At 53.4% G+C, this 25,668-nt stretch overlaps 1 pseudogene; it reads right to left on the reverse strand.

The window, feature by feature from the left end:
* Window positions 1–25,668, reverse strand: part of LOC132085215 (zinc finger protein 271-like) — a 519,877-nt pseudogene that overhangs the window by 396,978 nt on the left and 97,231 nt on the right.

Consider the following 25,668-nt stretch of genomic DNA (forward strand, 5'->3'; position numbering starts at 1 on the left):
TTCCAAAGTCCTTCAACTCCCCCAAAGTGGAATTTAGCTACAAAGAGATGACAAGGACTCTTAGTGCTGGCTCCTTGACTCCAGAGACGCTGCTTTAGAATCCTTCCCATAACCCTGTGTAGTTATGTGCCAGAAATGGATCATTTGAAGAAACTTTCCCAAGTGACTTGCATGGAGGTTTGTCTGAAGGGTATTTGAGGAGAAAGGCTCCCAGCAGAGGTCTGGGCGTTGGCCTAGCTGTGTCCCCTGCTGATTGTGAAGTGTGCCATCAGCTGCAGGGCTTTCTGGGCTAAAACTATCATCAAGTTACTTGGACTTGCTCTTTTTGGCCTCTAAAACTGGACCCAATTTCAGGGCAATTTTGGAGACCTCATCTATGGGTGGATGGAGCACCTAGGATTTTCCCAATTGCTGGGAATGGTTCTACAGGTCCCTGGAGTATCCAGGGCCGTGGTAAGTTCCAGCTGCACACATGCCTTGGCAATGAGAAGCAAAGGAACCCAGCCCTTTTTGTGCTGCCTGTGTCACTGCACCGGGGCCATGGGATGGGAACACACAGCCCTTGTGCTGGAGCTGAGCTGCTCTGCCCAGCGCTGGTGGCCGCCATCCCAGCTGGTTTTGCTTGTCCTGGTTCCCTGACAGCTTGGGCCCTGGGCAGAGCCCTGAGAGCCTGGTCTGCCCCCAGGGAAGGAGAAGGAGCCCCTGGAGAAGCTGTACCGGGTGGGGATGCTGCTGCTGCTGCTGCTGCTGGAGACAGTGAGGGTGACATCAAGGATGACAAGCTCTTCCTCAGCCTGGGCACGGGAGGCTGAAGGTGATGCACTTTGATTCTGGCACCTTCTTCAAAGCCAAACTCCACAGGGAATTTGCAGATGAGTCTCCACCTGGGGAAACTCTGCCAGATTTGGGCATTGCCCAGCGTGGCGGGGAACCAAAGGCTCCCCCTTTGCTGGGGCAGATGCAACTCATTCTTCAGTCGCTGCCCAGCTGCTTTTGGCAGGGCTGGGGCATGGGCTGGGGTGGGTACGAAATGGGAGTGGGCTCCTGGCCCTGCCAACAGCCCCCAGCACCCACCGTGCCCCGGGCTGGGGCTGGGGCTGGGGCAGCCAGCCCAACACAAACCAACCCCATGGTGGGAGCAGAGGTGGGACTCCAGAACCTGTGCACAGCTGCTTTGCTGTGCAGGCAAGGAAGGGCTTGGGCTGCTCCACTGCCCTTGTTTGCTTTGGGGTCACCCTGATTTTGGGGGCCAGTGCAGGGGGGAAGACAGAAAGTGTGGGCTTCCCTTAGCCATGGCTGGGTTTTTCCCTGGCACGCAGGGGTTGGGCCTTCCTCAAGGCCCTGACAGAGATAAGAGTTTTTACCATTTGTCTTGTTTTCCCTTTTTGCATCTAACCTCTTTTCAATAATGTGTTGTTTGTTTTTCCAGAGGAAGCATTCCAGATGGTCCAGTGTGGATGGGGAAGTGCTGGGGAGCAGCTGTGGCGTGGATGGGCCATGCCCTTGGAGAAGGCTGAGGCCATGGTTTGGGAGCAGCTTTTCTTGCAGCCGTGGCTGGCGTGAGGTGGGTCCCTGTGTGCTTGGCAGGGTGGGATCAGAGCTTTTGGGAGCTGGCAGCGAGCACAGGAGCATCCTGCTCTGGGCAGCTGCTGAGGGCTGGATGTGCCCTGGCTGGCTGCAGGCTGGGCACATGTGCTGCCCTCCTGCTGTGCTGCCAAAGGCAGCAGGGATGGGCAGCTCTGGGCACAGCTCTGGGCACAGCCAGCATGGCCTGGGCACCGCAGGCCTTGGCACAAGGGCACAGGAGCCCTCAGCTGACGGGCGGTTTCTGCTTTCTCTCCTTGCAGCCGGGCTCTGCGGGTGCTGAGGCTGCTCTGGGCTCTGCCAGGGCTCTGCTGGGCTCAGCCCTGGGCCCAGCTGGGCTGGCTCTGCCCTCACATTGCTCTGACAGCTCTGCATCAGACGAGCCCGTTGTGAGCACAGCGCCTGAGCTTTCTGCTTTGGCAGGTGAGTGAGACTCTGCTGCAGGCCCAGAGATTGCAGCTGGGGACACACATCCAACTGGCAAGGACCCGAACTCTCCACAGTCCAGCTGAATGCCTGGATCTGTACAGGGTGTTTTGTCTGTCCCATTCTTCCTTCTTGATTGGCTGGAATTGTGCAACTGCACTTTCTTCCTCCTCTGGCAGTGCCACGAGTGGGCCAAAGCTGGCGAGTGGGCCGTGCTCCTGAGGCAGTGCAGTCTGGAGCTGGTGGATGGAGAATTGCCCTTCTGCACTTCCAAACCAGAGCAAAAAGCCGTAAGTGGGACTTTGTGTCTCTAAGAAACTCCTGGCAGTTTCAAAGGGAATGTGCAGCTCATTCCCAGGCTGAGAAGGAATGTCATCATCTAAAGGATTTGGGTTTTGACAGAGTTTCCATTTCCAGTCCTGCTTGGAGCTGGAAGGGCACAAAGCAATTTCCTCTTGCTTTGACCACAATTTAAAATCAAAACATTGGAAACAATCACCAAAAACTTTTTAAAAAGACTGCTGAGTTTAGTAAGAAGGATCCATGCCATCAGCACATTTACAAAGAAAATTACTGAGTTCTGTTTCAAAAGATCATTTGCCTCTTAATTCAAAGTTAGAGAAGATTTTTAACTGCACACTTGGGTTTTGTTTTTATCTTTCACATTTTATATAGTTTTTTCTTACCTTTTCCTTTTTTTTCCTTTCAATAGAAAACATGTGCTATAAAATGAGTGTCGTTTGCTCCTTGTTCCCGTGTGGAGCAGCTCCCTTCCTGCTGGCTGAGCTGCTCAGGCAGAGCCCGGCAGCTCCTGGCCCTGCAGGGCTGAGGCTTTTCCCCGTTGCTGGGCACAGACTGATGGAGCAGCACTGCTGAACTCGGGCACAAAGAGGCACCAGCAGCAGCTGCCTTTGGCCACCTGAGGCTCCCAGGCCCAAACTCTGAGCAGCCAGGGCTGGAAGAGACTGGCAGGATCTGATCCCTGACTCTGGGCCAGGGCTGCACAAATGACCCCACAGCAGCAGCAGCAGCACATGGAGCTGACTTTGAGCACAGCCCCTGCCCCTCTTCCCTCCCGTGTGCAGCGGTGTCACAGCAGTCTGAGGCACCTGGGAGCCCCCAGTGCCAGCAGGGACTGGAGATGGCAGCCCTGGGCTCCTGGAGGCTGTGCAAGGAACGGAGCTGGGCACTCCCTGTGCATGGGGAGCTTCCAGATGGAAAAGGCTGCTGTGCCCAGGCAGCTCCAAGGGCACAGAAAGGAGGCTCTGGAGCACTGGATCTGTGCCAGTGCCACAGTCCTGGGCAGCAGCCAGCGAGCCCTGGGGGAACAGAGGGCACAGCAAGAGGGACAGAACCAGGCAAGGGCAGAAACTGGAGAGAGCCAGGCCCGGGAGCAGGAACAGCTGCTCCATTGCAGTTGGAGAAAGCTCTTGGCTGGTTCAAAGCACTGAAAGGCGTGAAGGGCAGAGAGGAGGCCACAGCAAACAATGCTCCTGTTTGCACAGCCTCCCCTCTCCGTGTCCCAGAAGGAATTGCATGGACTGTGTTCTTCTCTCTGAGCCGTCTCGTTCAGCATGAGCAGCTCAGCACCAGGAGCTGAAGGAGCTGAAGCCTCAGGCCACAGGAGCTGGACAAGGGGGAACTTCTGGAGCAAAGTAATGCTGCTAAAATAGCCTCAGCTGGATGATGTGGATAGAATCATGGAATCACAGAATCCTTTCTGTTGGAAAAGCCCTCTGAGCTCACCCAGTGCAGCCGCTCACCCATCAGTGCCAAGCCCAGCACTAAACCACGTCCCTGAAGTGCCAAGGCCTGGACACGAGCCCTGAGTGAGGCCTGGACAGCAGGTCCTGAGCCAAAGGTGGCCTCTGGATGAACCTTCCAAGCAAAGGTTATCTTTGTATCTGCTCCCTGATGAAATATGCATGGTCATTAGGCCCTGTAATAGATGTAGCCACTCATTAGTGAGACATGTATTGACCTTTGTGTATTTAGAAGCCAGACAAGGCCATGAAATCTGACATCTGGCTTTGTTTGGGGCTGTATGGTCAAAGTCCGCTCCCTTGGTTCCTCCTTGAGCCCTGGCCAGGCTTTGGGTAGAACCAGGAGGAGAATGAAACCAGATGTTCCTGCACTAGAAATGCTGTCAGTTTGTTCATTCAGCACTGTCAGAGCTGGGCCCTCTCCCAGCGGGGTTGGAGCCTCACCTGTGGCTGGAGGCACCTGCAGGAATTCCCAGTGCCCAGGAGTGGCTCTGCAGCCCTTGGCTGTGACAGCTTCCCCAGCTGCTGTGTGGGTCTGGGGGATGGTAAAGGCTGAGGGTAAATGCTGCTGGATCTTTGTTAACCTCTGCAGGCAATCTTTGGTGGGGATGGTTGGGTGCATTGGTGAGCTGCTCCTTTTGTGATTCTTTGCTGCTCTGAACTGCAGGAAATGACACTGATTCCTTCAGCTGGAGTCTGTGTCTTTGGTGCTGACCCTGCCCACTGGTAAAACAAAACTGGCACAGTCTGGCCAGATGCCAACAAAATGTCACTTGTTCAGTGTCAATGTGAGGAATCAGTCCCATCAGAAATTCCCAGCTGGGAAGCCCTTCCCTGGAGTTCCCTGGCTCTGGAGTGGGCTGAGGTCAGAGCCCCATGGGAGCAGTGGGGCAGTTGGGTAAAAGAAGCTGCACCCCTGGATGGCTTTAAATGCATCCAAAAATTGCACATGGAAAAGGAAAAGACCTTGTGGGTTTGGGCAGACAAAGATGAATTTGTTGAGAGTTCATAGGAAACAGCACCTTCAGAAGAAAGTTATTGTTGGAATGCTCCCACATGGAGCAAGAGAAGAAGGTTTTAATCTTGAGCTGATATGCATTTGTGCAAATGAAATATCTATAAACATAATAATTATATATGTATTTATAGTATAATAAGACCTCAATATGTCTATTTATATCAATTTATTTATGTCTGTATCTATCTATATTTCTATATCACTATCTATCTATAAAATTATATAATAATGTGAAATAGTGCTGAAAGTAGTAATTTGGTATCTTTGGCTGCTCAGGGATGTAACACTAAATACCCTACAGAACAGGATTGGCCAGGACCCTAATGTCAGTGGTCAACTTTTTATGATTGTATACAATGAAAAAGGGAGAAAAGGAGGAAATTGGCTATTTTTGCAGGGGTTGCTGATACTGTGATGCAGAGTGCTTTGTCTGTTCCTGTGAAAAATACAGTGATTTTGCCTGCAGGGTTTTTTATGTACCAGATTATGCACAAGCTGCAAGAATTGGTTGAAAGGGTGAAGGGGTTGTTAAAAGAGCAGTGTAAAAAATGAGGAGATGGGAACCTTTGCCCATGGAGAACCCATCTCCCAGATGTGCTCCATGCCCTTCACAATGGCCCACTGGGGAAATGGAAACCCCCTGGCTGTGCACGGCTGCCCCCAATTTGCAAATCCAACCATGGGCAGTGAGACTTGGGCTGCCTGGGAAATTGTTCTGGCTGTGATGACCCTGGCAGGGCCAGCCCAGAGGCTGCAGGGCTGGGCCTTCATGCATTGGAATTCATTAGGAGAAATTCAAAGCCAATGAGAGCTGTCAATACTGAAACAGGAATTCAGATTCCTCCAGGACACTTTGCTTTGGTAACTGCGCCCTTGGAGCTTGGCCTTGCAAAGTGTTTCTGTCATGGCAGGAGGAATTGATGCAGAATATCCAGGAGAAATTGCAGTAATTCTGTAAACAATAGTGACCAGGATTGGATTAGTCAGCCCTGTGACAGGGTAGCACAATTATTGATACTGCATTTTTCGGAATGATTGTGAAAAAAGGAGATCCACCTCCAATCACCACTGTTTGTGCAAATAAAGGGCTTGGGTGCAGCAGCCCTAATAATGGAGCCAGAGTGTGGGTCCCGAGGCCAAAAGGCCCTCCCAAGGCAGCTGAAGGAGCAGCTCCTAAGAAAGACAACTCTGAGTCCTGAAACCTGGGCAGGAACAATGGGAATGTGTCCCTGCAGCCAAGGATTCTGTGTGAGAACAAGTAGATCTGCCAGGATACTGTTTTACACATCCTGCCAGGCCAGATCTCCCTGTTTGCCCCAAGGGCCCCTTTGGACAATGCTCGGATCCACGGGGCTCCATGTGAAGGCTGCTGTGACACTGAGGGACTTGCACAGGAATTCCATCCAGGAGCCTGGGTGCCCCTCAGGGACTGGGACCCGGCCCCTTCCAGCCAGAGGGGAAAGGGCCCCCCAAGCCTTGTTAGCCACAGACAGCATGGTAAAGCTGAACCACAAAGGGCCTGGGGGCATTATTCTGGAATTAAAAAGGCGCCAGCTCCATGGACAACAGAATTCTTGTTCCTAATTTGAATGGGATTGAGAAAAAAGAACGAAGAACGAAGAACGAAGAACGGTGTCACTAAAGTACTACTGATGTCTGTAAGGTGTACCTTGATAGTCAGCCAGAATCTTTGTCTGCCGCAAACACCTCTAGTGTTTCACTAAGGGATTGGTCATCAAAATGTAAAGATGGCTTATTGCTGAGCTTCTTTTGTAATTCTTTGCTAATGATGATGTGCTTTGCTGAGCTTATCCTTTTGTAAATCTCTGCAGCTGTGCATGATATAAATGACACAATTCCTTCAGTTGGTGTCTGTGTCTTTGGTAGTGACCCTGCCCACTGGAGAAACAGGGCCCCCTCTTGCCTAAGTGTTCCCTGGGAAGGCAAAAGCCTTCACTCCAAAATTCCCCCCTTCACACCCTGAGCATGATGTGCTCTGGTCTGGGCTATGCCGGGGGTCAGTTGGGGTCCCCTGTCCTGGCTGTGTCCCTGCCCAGCTCCCCCGCAGCCCCAGCCCCTCCCCGGCGTGGCTGGACGAGGGGCAGGACAGGCCTTGGCTGTGCTGCAGCTCAGCAAGAACAAAACCATCTCTGCGTGCTCAGCCCTGTGCTCAGCACCCGGCCCAGCAGTGTCTCAGTGCCAGGGGCTGTGCCCTCAGTCCCTGCCGGGGGTTTCCATGGCAACTGCCAGGCCAGGTGACCCAGGTGTCCCCCCAGTGCCGGTTGCCATGGAAACAGTGCCCAGCCCTGCCCCTTTCTGTCTGGCTGACCTGGCCTTTGGCCCTGGCAGTGCCGGTGGCTGCTGGTTCCTGGTGCCAGAGCGGCCAGCGCGGCACAGGGCAGGTGGCCATGGCACAGCCCCCAGCAAGGGATCCCCTCTGGCTCTGGGCACTGACACCAGCCCTGAGCAAGGGTCCAGGGCAGCTTCCCATGGCCACCAACCATCACAACGGCTCTGGGCATTGGTTGCCATGGCACCAAACCAAGGAACGGGTTCCCGTGGCTGTTGCTATGGAACCTGGTGGCACCAACGAGTGTCACTGCAATTGTACCTGGAACAGCCCTGGCACCGCTTTGTCCTGAGGGTTGCCATGGCAGCTGAGGGCAGCAACAGCTGGGGCTCTGCAAGGGCCGTGGGGCAGAAGGGAAGGAGCAGCAGAGCAGGGGCTGACCCATCCCCAGTGTGCTGCACAGCCCAGGGCAGCATCCCAGAGCGTCCTCATGGAGCTGCCAACAACATGCCCCCTCTGCAGCCCTGGCCTCTCCCCCAGCTCACACAGGTGCCCCATCCTTGCAGGCACAGACACGGCAGCACTGGCTCAGCAGCCCCTGTTTGCATTGCACAGAGCAGGAGAAGCACCCCCATGCTGTTGCTGTGGGGACATGAACCTGAGGGAGCACAAATGCCATCAGCCCCTGGGGCCAGCAAGGGCTGGGGGATGGCAGAGAAACTACCCAGGTTTGTCCTGGCCTCTGCAGTCAGCCAGAAAGTTTGTTCCCATCAGCTGGGAGTTTCCTGTGAGTGCCATCCTGTGGGTGCCCTGTGATGGCACTCAGGGTGATCTGTTCCATAACCTTGCTGGGCACCCAGGTCAGGCTGACAGGCCTGGAGGTCCCCAGATCCTCCTTCCAGCCCTTCTTGGGGATGGGCTCACACTGGCACCTCCAGTCCTCTGGGAGCTCCCTGCTGAGCCAGCACTGATGGTAAATGATGGAGCGCAGCTTGGGGAGCTCATCCACAGCTCCCTCATCCCCCTGGGATGGATCCCATCTGATCCCATTCACCTGTGAGCATCTGAGTGGCTCAGCAGGTCACCCACTGCTTCCTCCTGGATTCCAGGGGCTGTTCTGCTGCCTGTGCCCATCTACCAGCTCAGGAGAACACTTGTCCTGAGGATATCCTCCCCTAATATTGAAAATTGAAACAAACTAGGGGTAAAGTAGCTCAGCCTTTTCCTTATCTTGTGTTAGTATATTCTCCTCTGCAACCAATAAAGAGTAGAGGTTCTCCTACTCCTCCTTTTTGCTATTATTTTTTATAAAAACATTTTTATTCTTTTTGCAGAACCCTCCAGGTTAAGTTTTAATAGAGTTTTCAACTCTCAGCTTTTCTTTCTGTATGACCCAGCAACATCCTTAAAGACTTCCTGAGTTGCTGGTCCTTTTTCCACCCCTGAGTCTCCAGAAAAACTCCATGGGCAGCCAGGCCAGTCATTTTCCTCACTAGCTCATCTTCTGCCGCACTGGGACAGGCTGCTTCTTCCCCCTTATGATTACTTCCTTGAAATGTGTCCGTCCTTCCAGGACCCCTTTGCTTTTACGGGCTGTTTCCCTTAAAGCAATCACTACCTGATTAGGTATTCCCCAAATCTGCAGCCTAAACAGGCCAAAGTCTGCCCTTCCTAATTCCAGTACAGAAGTTTGGTTGCTGCCCCTCCCTCTTTCCCAGAACATTGAACACTTCATTATTTCATGGTCACTGTGCCCCAGGCAGCCTCTGAGCCCCACATCTGCCACCAGCCCTTCTCTGTGAACAGCAGCAGACAGAAATTTCCTCGGCAGTGGGAGTGTTACCAAAAATTTGGTAAAACAGAAAATTTCTTAACCCCAGTGTAGCATTAAGAAGCAGCATTCTTTATTCAGCTGGATGCATGGGGGAGAGCTCCTCCCAAAGCTGTGCATGCTGAGTACAGGAAAGTTTCTGTTTATATTCTGTATTTTTCATACATATTCATTGATTGTCCTGGACTAAAAATACATATGATAATCATTTCCCCAAAATAATTAATATATTTCCCCTCCCCTTTACCCATGCATTCTCCTGTCCTGGGGGTCTCCCTGGTGGTCCCTGGTGGTCGTGGACCCCAATGTTCCCGTGGGCCTGGCTGAGCTGGCAGGACACTGAGGCTGCTGAACTTCCAGTTCCCTTCTCACACAATGGGCACTGTGTGGTTTCCACAGGCCTGGGGTTGTGGAGAACAAGCTCCCGGTGTGAGCTCACCTGGTGAAGACAATTTATCATCTGGTACCATGTGGTCACAGAGTGGGCTATGACACCACAGAGTGGTTTAGGTGAGGTCATCGAGCAGCCATGGCATCATAGTCTGCCTCTGTGACATCAGAGATCCAGCTGTGACATCACAGGGCACAGGTCTGACATCACAGTGCAGACTATGGCATCACAGACTCTGGTGTGGCATCGGAGACCAGCTGTGTGACATTGCAGAATGGGCTGTGACATCACAGAGCAGGTTGTGACATCCCAGAGGGGCTGTGTGACATTAGAGAATGGGCTGTGACATCCCAGCAGGGCTGTGTGACATCCCAGAGGGGCTGTGTGACATTAGAGAATGGGCTGTGAGATCACAGAGCAGGCTGTGACATCGCAGAGGGGCTGTGTGACATCCCAGCAGGGCTGTGTCAGGTCACTGGGTTGGTCACTCTGCCCCAGCTCCCCCTCACAGTTTCTCCCAACAAGTCCAATGCTGTCCATGCCCAGCAGGGTCCCTGTCCCCCAGGATCCCCCCGGCCCACCTGGAGCCACAGCCTCCACCAAAGGATGTTCCACAGGATCCACCCCAGAGCCTGACAGGGGACAAGGGGCCAGGGCTGTTTGACCAGGACATCAAGGACTGGGATTATCCAGGTCACTGTGGCCTGGGTTGGGTTGCCCAGGACAGGAAAGATGTCTGGCAGTTGGAGCAGGGTCTGGGAAGGGCCTCCAGGGTGGGGCTGGAGCCCTTGGGCTGTGAGCAGAGGCTGAGGGAGCTGGGCTGGTCCAGCCTGGAGCAGGGAAGGCTGAGGGGCTCCTCATGCCAGCCTGGCAGTGCCAGCGAGGAGGGGATGGAGAACACAGAGCCAGGCTCTTCACAGGGGGCTGGGGGGAGAGAAAAGCCAATGGGTGGAAGGGGAAAGAGGGGAGATCAGCCAGGGCATGAGGAGATGAAATGAGTCAGGCTGCTTTCAGCATTTCCTCAACACCAAGAGCAGCCTGACCTCCCTTCTCCATCTACCACTGATAGATTTGCAAATCAGGAATTGTTTGAGCTGTTCTGTCCTCAGTCCAGGACAAGAATCCTGATACAAGAACTTAATTGTGTTTATATCTATCACAGAACCACATTAGTCAAAAATTAATTTTAGTATGCAAATCAGTTGTGAACAGTGGACTCATCAGACATGCTGGGACTTTGCACATAGCTCAGGGAAGAGTTTGTAATTGTATGATTGTTATTTTAATGGTGTAATTTTTATTAAGTTATATTCTGTTCAACTGTGGTCTGTTGGCTAGGTCCAGTGTGGGCTGGAGGGAGCTCAGATTTGCACAAGGCTGCTCTGAGTGCCAGCCTTGGATGGGGAAAATGGTGGGGTGGGGGTAGGGACAGAGTCTGATTGATTGTCAGCCATGAAAGGTCCTGATTTTCATACCCAGTAAAACTGCATGAGGAGGTACTTGGATTCAATGTCAATTGGAGATTGCACATTTCAATTAATTACTAGTAAAACAAAAAATTACAGGACCTAAAAAAATATTTTCTTGTTTTTTTTTTTTTTTAATTCAGGGTATTCACATTGAATTGGCTTCTGAAATCATACTAATTAACCATACATTTGATTTGAACACCTAAATCAAATTATCCCCAGAGATTTGGCTTGTTAAGGTGTTCTCAATGCTAATGAGCCCTGGGACACTGAATTCCTGCACTGAAGAGCTGAAGGCTGAACAAGCCTCTGCAGCAGGAAAATTCAGCAGCAGCCTCCAAGGTGCTGAGGATGTCAGCAGCCCCCACTGAGGCCATCCCTGCCCAGAGACTGTGGGGGAATGGGCAGGCAAGGAGAGCATCCCTGGGGCTGGGGCAGCACAACTCAGAGGCACCAGCGGCTCCAGCTGGGAAATGGAGTGTGGAATGTGGCTGGGAAAGCCCTGCCTGGGCTGGGCCAAGCAGGACAGACAAGCCCTGAGTTCCATCCAGTAGAAAACTCTGTCAAGGAGATATTTAAAAGGAATTACAATTGTTTCTGTATTCTGAACTGGACTTCCTGGAGAAATACCAACAAGAGATCCTCAGGAGCTCAAAACAACAAAACAGTCTTTACTGGTAACTTTAGAAAATCAGAGAATTTTTGGCAAAAGATTTAATATGACATTCAATCAACACAGAACGCTTCTTAAAGCACTGACTTGGCCCATTCAACTTCACAAACTCTAAGCTATTTGAATTTTACATTACTCAAATTTGCAAAAGGATCAAAATAGAAGAAAAGGACAGAAAGAGAGAGAGGCAAAAAGGATACAGAGGAGCATACACAGAGGTACCAACTCCTGGATTCCAGTAGCGTTCAGATGGAAATTCCAGCAGGAGGTAGGGTCAAGATGTGTGCTTGCCTTGTGGTCAGCCTTCAATACCCCTTGGTCTTCCTGGTCCCTTCCCCCAGGCTGGACTGTGGGTCATTTGGTCCCTCAGGAGCTGGGCTGGGGCTGCAGAGGTGGCTGTGGAGCATTGCCTGTGCTGTGCCAGGGACTGGCAGCCACTGCTGGGCTGGGATAGAGGCTCTGGGGGGATTGGGGTCACAGGGCAGGGCAGGGCTGGGCTTCCAGGGCAGGGGAGGGCTGGACCTGCCCCTTCCTCCCCTATTGGAATAAGATCCCAATATTACCAGGTAGATTGTGCCTGGGCTCCTCTGACCCCTGCTCCTGGGCCAAAGGCGGCAACTGTGGTGTTTCACCTCAGAGACACTTTTGGCTGGCTGGATGGTGCAGCTGAGCGCCAAAACAAGTCCAGGCTTGTGGAAACTCAGTTTGCCTCAGGTGAGAAGGCTTCAGGCTAAGGTGAGGAGGAAAAGGAGAGAGATTCTGCTGGAGGGTTAATATCAAGAGTTTATTCCATGGTCACAGACGTCTGAATCTTAGGTAACAGCACCAACAGAATCCCGACCGCATGGCCTGAGTGACTTTTTAAGCTCCGAGGGGAGGGGGAGGGAAGGGACAGGTGAGCCACCAACCAGGTGGGAGGGGCAGGGTCTCAGGCAATGATGACACCCAGACAGACCAATGACCTCTGGGCACAGGGGCATCTTTTGAACCTGACCAACCACACGATGGCCTTGCTGGAATGTTAAGACTGATTGACAGCCCCGCAGGGGGCGAGGGGGAAGGGGAAGAGAGATATTGCCACACCTGGGAAGGGGCTGGGAAGTTTAAAACAGGAAATTGCAACACACTGCAACACTCCCCACACATGAAATGTCTTGAGACAAGAAATTCCTCCACTCTGTCACAATAGGGAATACTGGAGGAGAAATCCCAATTCTGGCCATGGGCACCGAGATAAGAAGGACAGTTCTTTTCCTTAGGAATGAAAGCCCCAGTTCTAAGTAAATTTCTGGTTTGATTGTTTGGATTCTGTTTGGTTTTGTTGTTGCTTTGTTTCCCTGTTGTGCCTGAAGTGTCCATCAGGAGCAGAGTGACTCTTGCCAAGGAACTTTGTGCTTCTGTCCCTTAATATTCAGTCTGTTTTTTTGCTGCTCCCTTGCTGGGGATTTCTTCAGCGCTCTCAAGCCCTTGTTTGTAAACAGGGTGAAGGAGCCCTGGCCCAGGCTCTGGCCCTGGGGGACACGGGGACGCTGCTGGGGGGTCCCTGTCCCCCTGTGCCACCCCCAGGGCCCCGGCCCCCCGTCCCCGTGTCAGGCTCTGGGGTCGATCTCGTGGAACATCCTCTGGGGGAGGCTGCGGGGGGACCTGGAGGGACAGGGGACCCTGCTGTGCACAAGCAGGGTTGGACTGCTCTGGGGGGAGCTGTGAGGGGGGCTGGGGCAGAGTGACCTTGCCAGTGACCTCACACAGCCCCCGTGATGTCACACAGGCCCTGTGATGTCACAGTGCCCCGTGATGTCACACTGCCCCCATGATGTCCCACAGCCCCTGTGATGTCACACCGATCCCTATGATGTCACACCGATCCCTATGATGTCACACAGCCCCTGTGATGTCACACTGCCCCTGTGATGTCCCAGAGCCAACTCTGAGACGCCACGCTATGATGTGATACAGCTGCTCTGTGATGTCACAGAAGTCACTGTGATGTCAGAAAGTCACTCTATGATTTCACAATCTCTACTGTGATGTCACAGCCTGCTCTATGATGTTACACAGCCACCCAGTGTTGTCACAGCCCACTCCCTGATGTCACAGAGCCACCTTCTATGATGGCAGGATCTGCTCTATGGCCTCACACCCTACTCTATGATGTCACAGCCAGCTCTGTGATGTAAAAACCCCCCTCTGTGATGTAAAACCCCCCTCTGTGATGTCATACTGACACTCTGTAAGGTCACAGCACATACTTTGACCTCACTGCCAGCTCTATGATGTCATGCAGCCATGCCATGATCTCACAGCCTGTTCTGTGATGTCACAAAGTCCCCTCAATGATGCTGTAGCTGCTCAGTGACCTCACACAACAAACTCTGTGATGTCAGAGCCCAATCTGTGAGCTCACACAGCCCACTCTGTGCTGTCACACAGCCCCTTGCTGACATCCCAGCTGCTCTGTGCCTCTGTGACACAGCCCCAGAGGTGCTGCTGTGACACAGCCCCCTCAGGGCCATCCCACAGCCCCTGCCATTGCTGAGCCCCTGTGAGCTCTGTCTGTGCCCTGCTGGTGTCCCTGAGGGGCCCTGGCAGCGTCCCAGCCCTGCTGGGCTGTGCACAGGAGCTGCTCCTGGCCAGAGCTGTCTCTCTGCAGCGCTGCCCTTGCCAGGAGCTGCCTCTGGGCCAGGAGCCCGGCCCAGCTCAGCAGCACAGACACAGCACAGGGACTTAATGACCCTCTGGGGCTTTGCTGCTCTTTGCATCAGACTCAGTCCCTCGGAGTGTGCTCAAAAAACCTTCTCAGGGACTCAAAAAGAGGGTGAAACACTGAAGTTTTTGTACTTTAAATAGATCCCTGTGAGGGACAGGACTGAGAAAGTGTTCCCAGGTTCCAGGTAGAGCAGAACACTGGTCGCAGTGATGACAGGTGGGGACAAGCGAGGGAAAGGTGTTTCTGCTGCTGAGCAAACCTGCGCCTCTGTCCCTGCAGGCTGTCGGCATCCCCCGGCTGCCCCACCTGGCTGGGCCCTTCCTTTGCTGACAGCTCTGCCTCCTGCCTGCCTCTGCCTGCCCACACAGAGCCTTGGGCTGCTCCAGGCTCCTGCTGGGGACGTGCTGCACCACAGCCCTGCCCTGACAGGGAAATTCCTTTCTCCTGATGTTCAGTCTGGACCTCCCAAGCTGCTTTAGCACTTGGTGCTATTAGGTCTTCTTCAGGCTTATTCCTACTATGAAGAAAAGCTCCAGCCTCTCTGAAACCACCCATCCATCCCTCCCAGGCTATTCCCTTTCAGGCCTCAATCTCTACACCACTGACCACAGAGGCCGCAGGCTCTCCCTGCTGGTTTTGTGATCAGGCCTCCATACCCCATTCTGGGAGATTTTTGAGTCCTCTTCAAGAGCTGTGAAATGGAAAAAAGTGATCAAAGTTATTTTCTCCCAAATCCTGCAGTGACAGAAGTTTCAATATTTGTAAACAGAATGAGGGTGGATTTACATTTGTTAGGAGAAGGAAATATTTTACACTTATAAAAGTGGCAAAAAATGGCGAGTGTTTTTCCAGAGAAGTGGATTCCCCATCTCAGGAATTGTCCAAGAGCAGGAGCTTTGTGCAGCATTGCCCATTGAAATCCTCTCATCTCCAGTGACAGAATTCCTGCATTGTGGGTTCTCTGATGTGCTGGGTGCCCTCCCAGAGCTTCTGGCCGGAATGTCTGCTGAGGGCAGCCAGGCTGCTGCAGGGGCAGTGACCTCACAGCCATCACCATGGCAGCCCTGTCCCCTGGGCCTGGCTCTGCCCTTTCCTCTGCCCCTGCCTTGGCTCTGCTGCCATGAAGAGTTTTGTCATTAATATCTTGTCGCCAAGGTGCTGGGGCCAATGGCTTCCCAGTCAGGCTCCTGGAGCAGAAGTAGCTTTTCAGAGCCCAGCCAGGAATGAGCCCTGAGGCAGCAGCTCTGCAGTGGTGGCCACCAGGCCGGGCTGCCAAGGGAGGCTTCTGGCCATGGCCTGCAAGCAGCTGCTGCTGCCAAGGTGCCTTTGGTGCCTCAGGCTCTCCCTGGCACAGCTCCCAGCACGGCACTCTGCCCTTGTGCCCGAGCCTTTCCCTGTGCTGGGGCTGGCCTGGGGCTTTTCCTGCAGCGGGACCTGCCCCGCTGATGGCACAGGAAAGGCAGTTCCTGCTGGAGCAGGAGGCTCTGCCTGCAATGGGCTCCAACAACTCCAGCAAGGCCCTGTTTGCAAAGCCCCCAATGGGAAATGAAGGAGGGGAGTCACACTGCTTTGGGGGTGAATAATGCTGAAACCAGCCTGAATCCTCCATCTCAAAGTTCAACATCCTCAGAGGGAGCTGAAGCTGTGGCAGAGCTGGAAAAATCCCCAGAGAAAAGAACAACCAAGTGACACCACTGAGAGCTTCTGCAGCGCTGCTGAGCTGGCCCAGCCTGGGCACATCTGACTGACAGGGCAGCACCTCAGACGAGAAAAGCCCTGTCCCAAATTTTAATGGCAGCATCTCCTGACATTTCCCTTCTTGAGGGGTGTGGGGATTCCTCCCAGTGGTGGGGACACCCTCAAGGTCACTGCTCCAGGCTGAGCCAAAGGGAATTGCCCATGGTCATTGGTCTACGGGAGTGAAATCAATGTCTGCTTAATTACAAGTTTTGCTTAATACAGTTGCTTTGAAAAAATTTCCTCGTTCTCTGTATAATATATTTTACGTCTCTTACATCCTTGCATAAATATTTCTGATTAAGGCGATTTTGTCTAATCATTACCATAATAGAGAATACATATTTATATAAATATATCTGTCCATGACAGGAACCCTGTGAGTGTCTGGGACATCCTGGGTCTTTGGCAGCCTGGGGACTCCTGGGATATCACCGTGGAACCCCCGCGAGTGCCTGTGACAGATCGGTGCCTTTGGGGCACAAGGTCCCCTGGGATGTCACCATGGAATGGCTGAGACTGCCTCTGACCACAGGGCTCTTTACCATCCCCAGAAAGCCCAAGGAGGTCTCCATGGGGCCCCTGTCTGTGCCTGTGACATTCCAGCTCTGGAGACTCTTGGAAGGTCCCCAAGGAACCCCTCTGAGGGCCTGTGACAAATCTGATCCTAAGCAGGCAACCATCACCAGCCCCCTGTTTCTATGGTCAGTTTCCGTGGCAACCATCACCAGCCCCCTGTTGCTATGGTCAGTTTCCATGGCAACCATCACCAGGCCCCTGTTGCTATGCTCAGTCCCTTGGCAGCTCCATGGAGACCCCATGCTGGGGTGGTTGCCATGGACACCAGCTCAGGCCTGCAGCCAGAGCCATTGCCATGGCAACCATTGGCAGCCCCATCCCCAGGCTCATGGGATCCCAGAACCACAGAATTGGCTGAGCTGGGAGGGACCCATCAGGATCCTCCAGTCCAACTGCTGGCCCTGCACAGGACACCCCAACAATGCCAGCCTGGGCCTGGCAGCGCTGTCCAAACGCTGCTGCAGCTCAGAGAGCCCTGGAGCTGGGACCCTTCCCTGGGGAGCCTGGGCAGGGCCCCAGCAGCCTCTGGGCAAAAACCTTTTCTTGAAATCCAACCTGAGCCTGCCCTGAATCAGCTGCAGCCGTTCCCTCCACTCCTGTCCCTGGGCACCAGAGGGAAGAGGTTCCCACAGCCCCAGCCAGGGACCCGCTCCCAAGGCTGCTGCCATGGCCACCAGAGCTGGGACCAGCTGGGATGCTCGGTTTCCATGGGCCAGGGTTCAGGAATGGGATTCCCCAATTTCCTGACCCTGCTAAACCGTGCTGCCCTCGCTGCCCTCCCACCTCCCATGGAAAGCACAAAAGGCAAAGATCCCAGCATGGGATAAGAACAATTTATTGGGAACAACAATGAGATAAGGAACAAACAGAAACAGAAATGATACTGATAACAGAAGGGATAAATAAAACAGTTTACTGGGAAAACTAATACATCAACAACAGGCTCTTCCTGGCCACAATTTCCCATGTCTGGAAATTTCACCCGTCTCCTCAGGGAGAGAGAGAGAGAGAGTCCCTTTCCTGCCCCTGGCAATGTTTTGGCGTGCGAGTGAATGTAATGACAGGGCCATGGCCAGACCCTCAGGTTCTTCCGTCCCACATCATGTCTTTGGCAAGGGCAGGAAAAGGGACAGGTGTCTTCCCAGCGTAGACTAGAGGGAAACTGGATCACCAGGGTTTTTCCCAATGTGGGCCCTCTAATGGGGGATGAAGCTGGAGTGGGGCATGAAGCTGTTCCTGCATTTTTGGCATTTGCAGGGCTTCCCTTACTGGTGGCTCCGTTGGTGTCTGGTCAAGTGAGAGCTACTGGTGAAGCTTTTCTCACACTGGGGACACTCGTAGGGCCTCTCCCCTGTGTGGATGCGTCGGTGGGTGATGAGGGTGGAGTTGTGCTTGAAGCCCTTCCCACAGTCGGGGCAGTGGAAGGGCCTCTCATCCGTGTGAATCCGCTCATGCAGGAGGAGATGGGAGCTTGTCTGAAACCTCTTCCCACATGTGGCGCACTGGTAGGGCCTCTCCCCAGTGTGGATGCGCCGGTGCTTGATGAGGTTGGAGTTGTGCTTGAAGCCCTTCCCGCACTCAGGGCAGAGGAAGGGCCTCTCCTCGGTGTGAATCCGCTGGTGCTGGAGGAGATTGGAGCTGCTCTGAAACCTCTTCTGACACTGGGGACACTCGTAGGGCCTCTCTCCAGTGTGGAGACGTTGGTGAGTCACAAGGTTGGATCTGTAGCTGAAGCCCTTCCCACACTCCCCACACTCGTAGGGCCATTCCCCAGTGTGGATCATCTGGTGGCTGATCAGGTGGGAGCTCCACCTAAAGTTCTTCCCACACTGCAAGCACTTGTGGGGCTTCTCCCCATCATGAAGCTTTTTATGGACCACCAGCTCTGAACTCTGGCTGAAGGTCTGCCCACCTTCCTGGCTCAGGGTGGCTCTTTCTTCTTCAGAGCACCCTGGGCTGGGTTTGGAGCCCCTCCTCATGGGGGATTCCTGAGGTTTTTCTTCCCTGTTGGATTCCTGTGCGCTAGAATCACTCAAAACGGCCTCTTTCACGAGGTTCTGCCATGCAGATTTTTCCTCCCTGGTCTCCATCCTCAGTTCCTTCCCTGGGGAAGGAAGGACAAGGAGAGGATGGGATTTGCCTCCATGCCAGAGGGAAGGGGAAGGAGATCCCTCCAGTACATCTCTGGCAGGACAGGGCTGGCAGCAGAGTTGTCCTGCAGCCGGGGCCTGTGCTGGGCTGGGAGATGGAGCAGGAGAGAGGGGGAAATAGGAACTGACTTCCTCCTCACCTATCTGGGTGTCCCAGGGCTCCTTCCTCTTCCTCAAAGCCTCCTTCTCCATGCAATCAAGGTTTGGAAATGGGAAATCCTTGTTTGGGAAGAAAACAAAGGGTGTGCACATTGTCTTTTGTACTGGTTTGAAGGCAAACCTGGGGAGGGTCTTAACCAGAATTACAATTTAAAAGAAAACTAAGATCAAGGCAATGATACAGAAACACTGCCTTAAACTGACAGAGTCAGGATATAACCTGACACCCTGTTGGTCAGGGTGGTGGCAGCCGTCCAATTAAATGGTGACTGCAGTCCTGTTGGAGAGAAGAAGGTGATTCTGTCGAAGTAGTGATCCTGTAGAAGGGTCTGGTCTTCCTTTGGAGGTCCAGTGGTGGTTATGGAGCTCTTGTCCTCTGGCAATCCAGTAGGCAAGCTGCTCCTGGTGTGGCAAGTCTCAGCTTATATCCAGGTAGGAATGCTTAGATCCTCCCCCTGGGCGGAGCATCCCACAATGGGAGGATGGAAGTTTATCAGTCCTGCAGTGACACTCAATGGCCCATTCACAGGAGATATCTCCCCTGGAAGGCGTTATCAGGGCTGAGTCATGGAAGAGATAAAGAACACTGCCCCACCTGTTTATAGCAGTTGCTGAAGGTGGGGATTGAAAACATGCATTTGGTTACATCTTGCATGGCAACCTGAAACAGTGGGGTAATCCCTGCTCAGGGGGTGAACACCACCCCCCTTACCCAAACTGGCTCAGCTGTAAAACCCCCACCCTGGGAAGGGCACACACACACGAGACAATGTCACACTTACCCTGCCCCAGGGGAGGGCTCTTTTTCCTGTCCCCCCTTTTCTATCCCATTTACTGTTCAATAAAATTCATTTTGGGTTTGGTCTCATTATCACCTTAATTGGGGCAGAGGAATCTAACACTTTTCTTAACCAGACTCACCAGACTGTGAAATTATTTTGGCACAGTGAGTTTAGGCACTGTTCTCTGACCCCAAGTGCCTTTGACAACACCATGGTTCCCTCCTCTGAGGAGGTTGTGGTTCTCTCTGGAGGAACTCTTTTAAACTGGGCTGCAGCTTCTTCTGAGTGACTTATGGGAGAACTGATGAGGTAAATCGCCTTTGTGGGCCTGGAGTGTAAAGAAAATATTTTGTTGTCCTTCTATTACAGCGACCTGATGAAGGTCTTCAGGGTGAGAGAAGTGGACGAGAATCTTGGTTCATGATCAGAAGGCTGGATTTATTGATATATGATATATAATGCATTATAACTATACTAAAAGGAATAGAGAAAAGTTGCAGAGGCTTGCTAAGCTAAGAATAGGAAGAACTGAATGAATAACAAAGTTCTGTGTCCAGCAGAAAGCAAGGACCAACTCTCCCGTGAGTGGTCAGCAAATCCAAACACTCACAGAAGACCAATCACAGATGCTCCTGTTACATTCCACATCAGCAGATAATTATTGTTTGCATTTTTCTTCTGGGGCCCCAGCTTCCTAGAAAGGACAAATCCTAAAAGAGAGGATTTTATGAAAAAATGTCTGCGACATCCTTCCTTGAAATGTTTTTTAAAATCACAGGAGGAAAGGGAGCAAATGATACCAGCGAGACTGACAAGGTTCATTCACCCCATGGTGAGGAACACAAGGCTGCTAAAAGTCCTACAAGAAGCTCAGCTCAAGTAGCTAAATTCCCAAATAACTCCTGAATTCCCAGGCTTGAGTGCTTTGCGAAATGTGAGAATCATTTTTCTCTTCATCCCTGTCGCCTTTGTGACAGCTACAAAGAGTTTACTTTCCTTTCAATGATATCTGTCTTGGGCTGAATTTACACTTTTTTCAGAATGTGCCAGCAGCTGAGCTGGAGCTGTGCAGGAACGAGTGGAACTTGGAATTGTCACAAAATTGCTTGTACTGTCAGTTTATTAATGTTTGGGATATGTTTGCATTTTCATCACATCTGACTTGTGGGAAAATCAAATATTCATCAAAGTGATTTATGCAGAGTCAAGTTTGATTTCTGCCAAATTATTTTGTCCAGTGCCCAGGGGATGCTCGAGGGGTCTCTGTGCCTCTCGCCCTGGGGGATGCTTGGCAGGGGTTTGGGGGGCTTGTCCCTGTCCCTGCCACCCCAGGCCATTCCTCAGGGGGTTTTTCCCTGTCCCTCTCACCACAGGCCATTCCCCAGGGGGTCTCCATCATTCTCACCCCAGGGAATGCCTGGGGGGGGTCTCCCTCCCTCTCATACCCTGTGCCAGGAGGTACTCAGGGCAGTCTCTGTCCTCTGACCCTGGGGGATGCTCAGGGGTCTCCATCCCTCTGGTCTCAGGCTATGCCTGTGCAGGGCTGGGCACCAGGGGCTCTGTGTCCCTCTCACCGCTGAGGGTGCTCGGGCCTGGGGGGGCTCTCCGACCTTCTCACACCTGGGGAGGCCGGGGGGGTCTCTGTCCCTCTCAGCCCTGCTGTGACCCCACCCAAACATCATCGGGCTCAGAGGGACAGAGACACCCCCAAACCCCCAGAAGGGCTGAACCTGGGATTTGGTTTGGGGCTGAGGGTTTAGGAAGGGGCTGGAATTGGGGCTGGGATTGGAGTTGGGGCTGAGGTTTGGATTAGAGCTGGGATTGGGGTTAAGGCTAGACATGGGATTAGCTTTAAGGCTGGGGTAGGGATTGGGTCTAGGGCTAGATAAATCTGGCACTGGGATGAGATTAAATACAGAACATTAAGTGTGTCTAAACATGGAGTGAGATTGAGACCAGGATCAGGGTCAGGTTTGGGACTGAGCTCACCCAGGGCAGAACAGGGGGGATGTCACTGCAGGATGTCCCTGGCGTTGTCCCAGCCCTCCTCAGGCACCTCCAAACATGGGGGGCAGCTGGGTGCCCCAAGATCCAGGTGCTCCCACGCTGCCCCTCAGTACCAGGCAAGCATTCCCTGAGGGCAGCCCTGACTGTGATCACTGGGTCTCTGGGATCAGCCCTCACATCCCTGTGGGAGCAGCAGCAGACAGGATGAGCGATTCCCCCGCCCCGTTTTTCCTGTGGAAGGGTGAAGCCCAGCTGCCCTTTTCTTTTGGTGCCTCCTCCTCTCCTCAGATGAGGATGTCAAACTCCCCAGGAGCAGGAAAATCCTCATTCCCTGTTTCCTTGTGGCTGCAGCCTGGAACATCCACCCAGAATGAAGGACTTTCTGACAGCCCTGCTTGACACTGGCAAGAGGTTTGTGAGAAGGGGAAGAAATTGTATTTTGATAGTAAATAAAAGGTGCAAAATTATTCCTTTCTGTTATATTCCTTTTCAGTCAGTTCTGGTCTGTTTTCAGAGTGCCACCTTCTCAGCTGACTGTGTTTGTGCCCTCTTTTCTCTCCTGCCTCTCTTTGTCTGCTCTGTTTCTCTCTCAGTGTCTCCCTTGACCCAGGGATGCTCACACCAACGACCATACCCGGATTTAATTCCCAATTCAGGAGCTACAACAACCATGGGGGAAGTTATGAAGGCTCGCAGTGAAATGCCACTGTAAGATCTTGCTCCACTTGGCTTTTGGCTCCTTCTTGACAGCTTTGCCCTCAAGGGCAGGAACATCTTTTCATAGCTGAGAACTGGAATTCCAGACCCTGGCAGTGTGTGCCGTGGATCCCAGAGGGGCATTCCCGAGGCTCCCAGGGTGCTGCTCCTGCCGTGCCTCCCAAGGGGAGAAGATCCAGCAGCTCTGTGGGCTCCAGAGCACACAGCAAAGGTGGCTTTGATGGACATTTTCCAGGGACTGGGGTGGGAAGGGACCCTGTCCACGGATTACAACCCCGCGAGGGAGAGACGCCTCTGCCACACTGAAGGAGCGAATGAGAGCGTGGGAAAGCAACCGACGATTATTGAGCGTGGACGGAACGGAACAAGAAATGGGGAGGAGAAAGGGAGAGAAAGAAAGCGGGAAGAGGTCTCAAAGAGAGAAAGAAAAAGGAAAGAGGTCTCAGAGAACACAAAGAAACAGGAAAAGGCTCCCGCCCGGACTCCGCAGCTCCCAGGAACACCCGCAGGGCGTAGCGCCTTTTACAAGCCAATCAGAGGACGCGGTAAACAATTTCCAGCCAACCAGAGCTTTTCTCGCCGATGACTCACCGGTTGCCAGGCCGGCCCGCAGAGCCCGGCGGCCCCGGAGCGGAATTTGGGGCTCGGGCCGGGGGGACGGATCCGCCCCGGGGCCGATCGGGGGCTCCCCCACCCAGCAGCCGGTGCTGCGGGGCCGCGGGGCAGAGCGGTGGGAAAGGGGGCCCGGGCTGGGAGCGGAGGAAATGCGGGAGGAAGAGGAGGGAGAGGAGGGAGAGGAGGAGCAGGAGCGGGAGAATCGCGGCGCTCGCAGCGCCCGCACGCCGAGCCTGCAGCACCCTCTGCCCCGGGAGCATCGCCCCCAGCCCCGAGCCGCAGGGGAGGGCGGAGGCCGAGCTCGCCCCGGCTCCAGCCAGGGGTCTCCGGGAGGGTTTTTTGGAGATTGTTCGGAGCCGGCAGATCCCGGACTCGAGCCCCGGGTATCCCCGGGCTCCCTAAGAGGAGATTTCTCGGGGGGAGAGGAGCCGCGATCGCCCCTCGGGAGGGTCCCGGGGGTGCACGTGGGGATGGCCCGGTACCGACAGGGCGGGACATTGGTTTTGGGGATCCCCGTGAGAGCCGGGGCTGTGGAACGGGGGACCCTCGGGGCGGGGAGAGGGGAAGGGGCGATACCGGAGCTGGGGGACCCCCGGCAGCCCGGAGATGAGGCAGGGACGGGACCCCCTGACCCTGACAGGGGTGTCCTGGGGTGACTTCATGATGCTCGTACCCCCATCGGTCTGTTTAGCCCAGAAATGAGTTCTGCACCTTTAAGGCTGGTTCTGAGAGCGAAGAGGAGGAGGAAGAAGCAGCAGTTTGTTTTCACAAACTGCACTCACTCCTCTACATTCCAGCTGCTGGATGGACAGAGAGCAGGACAGAGCTGTCCTTTGCTTTTAGTTAGTTTTTAGCTCGCTGAGGCAGAGAAGTTCTCTGGACTGTGGTTTTTCTTTTTCTTTGGAGCTGTTTAAATCTGCTCTGCACTGAACAGCCAGAACACCACCGGCAGCTCGCACCTGTGACCCACCTGGCTTAGCCTGGGCATTTCCAGTGCTGGAGGGACTGAAAAGAGACTGATAAGACACTGATAAGACACTGATAAGACACTGAGTGCGCAGAGCTACAACCCAAGGAGGAACTTTCAGAGTTTGTCATCTATTTTGGAGCAGCAAGAGGTTTTATTGCTTAATATTGTTCAATTTTTGTGCTGGTAAATGCTTTGCCTGTAAAGTAACATTTTTTTTCCACTTTCCTCTACGGAAATATTTTCCCAAACTGGCTGAGGGTGGGGCTGCTGAATCAGCATTCTAGAGGAAACTCCTTTTGGAGGGTTTCGACCAAATTTGCCCTAATCCAGGACAGGGTGGTAGAAAGAAGGGAGAACCCCAAGTGGCTGGATTGAGGGGAGGCTGGAGAGGGGGACCTTGGGACCCCAGAACCTCCCAGAATCCAAAAGCAGGACCCTGGAGAGGAGGGATCCCCAGGCCCCATGGGATCCCCAGAAGCCCTGAGATGGGGGACCAACCATTACCCAAGAGGGATGAGACTGGAAATGGGAAACTCCTGGTGGCTTTTTTTTATTTACTCTTTATTTTGGGACATCAGGTGACTTATAGAAATGGACGTGGGTGGGAGGAATCCCCAACCATAGGCATTCAAAGCTCGTTTTTCCCCAAACATTCACACTGTAACATCCCCCCTGTCCTACTCTGGGTGAGCTCAATCCCAAACCCTGATCCTGGTCTCAGTCTCACTCCATGTTTAGACACACTCACAGTTCTGTATTTAATCTCATTCCAGTGCCAGACTCGTCTATCCCAAGACCCAATCCCAACCCCAGCCATAAAGCCAATCCCATGTCTAGCCTTAACCCCAATCCCAGCTCTAATCCTAATCTCCGCCCAAAATCCAACTCCAGCCCCAATTCCAGCCCCTTCCTAAACCCTCAGCCCCAAACCAAATCCCAGGTTCAGCCCTTCTGGGGGTTTGGGGGTGTCTCTGTCCCTCTGAGCCCGATGATGTTTGGGTGGGGTCCCAGCAGGGCTGAGAGGGACAGAGACCCCCCCGGCCTCCCCAGGTGTGAGAAGGTGGGAGAGCCCCCCCAGCCCCGAGCACCCTCAGCGGTGAGAGGGACACAGAGCCCCTGGTGCCCAGCCCTGCACAGGCATTGCCTGAGGCCAGAGGGATGGAGACCCCTGAGCATCCCCTGGGTGAGGGGACAGAGACCCCCGAGCATCCCCTGGGCTGAGAGGGACAGAGACTGCCCTGAGCACCCCCTGGCACAGGGTATGAGAGGGAGGGAGACCCTCCAGGCATTCTCTGGGGTGAGAATGATGGAGACCCCCTGGGGAATGGCCTGTGGTGAGAGGGACAGGGAAAAACCCCCCCATGCATCCCCTGGGCACCAGAGAAAGTAATGTTGTTTCTTGTCAGAAAACAAAATTGATCCTAGATAAAATGCATTGAATTTACTCTTCCCACAAGTCACTTGTGATGGAAAGGCAAATAAATCCCAAAATTTTATAAACTTACAATAGAAGCTATTTTTGGCAAATCCAAATTCCATTGGTCCTGCACAGCTCCAGCTCAGCTGCTGGCACATTCTAAAAGAAGAAAAGTGGAAAATAGGCCCAATACGGATTATGAAAAGGAAGGGGAAGCTATGTGTAGCTGTCACAAAGGTGACAGGGACAAAGAGAAAAATTATTCTAACATTTGGCAAAGTCCCCCAGCCTGTGAAACAGACCTCCCCTAGACGGGGCCAAGTGTGACAGTGTCCCATGTGTGTGTGGCATTGCCAGGGTGGGGGTTTTACAGCTGAGCCAGT

The sequence above is a fragment of the Ammospiza nelsoni genome, chromosome 29 (assembly GCF_027579445.1).
Source record: "Ammospiza nelsoni isolate bAmmNel1 chromosome 29, bAmmNel1.pri, whole genome shotgun sequence".
Lineage (NCBI taxonomy): Eukaryota > Metazoa > Chordata > Aves > Passeriformes > Passerellidae > Ammospiza > Ammospiza nelsoni.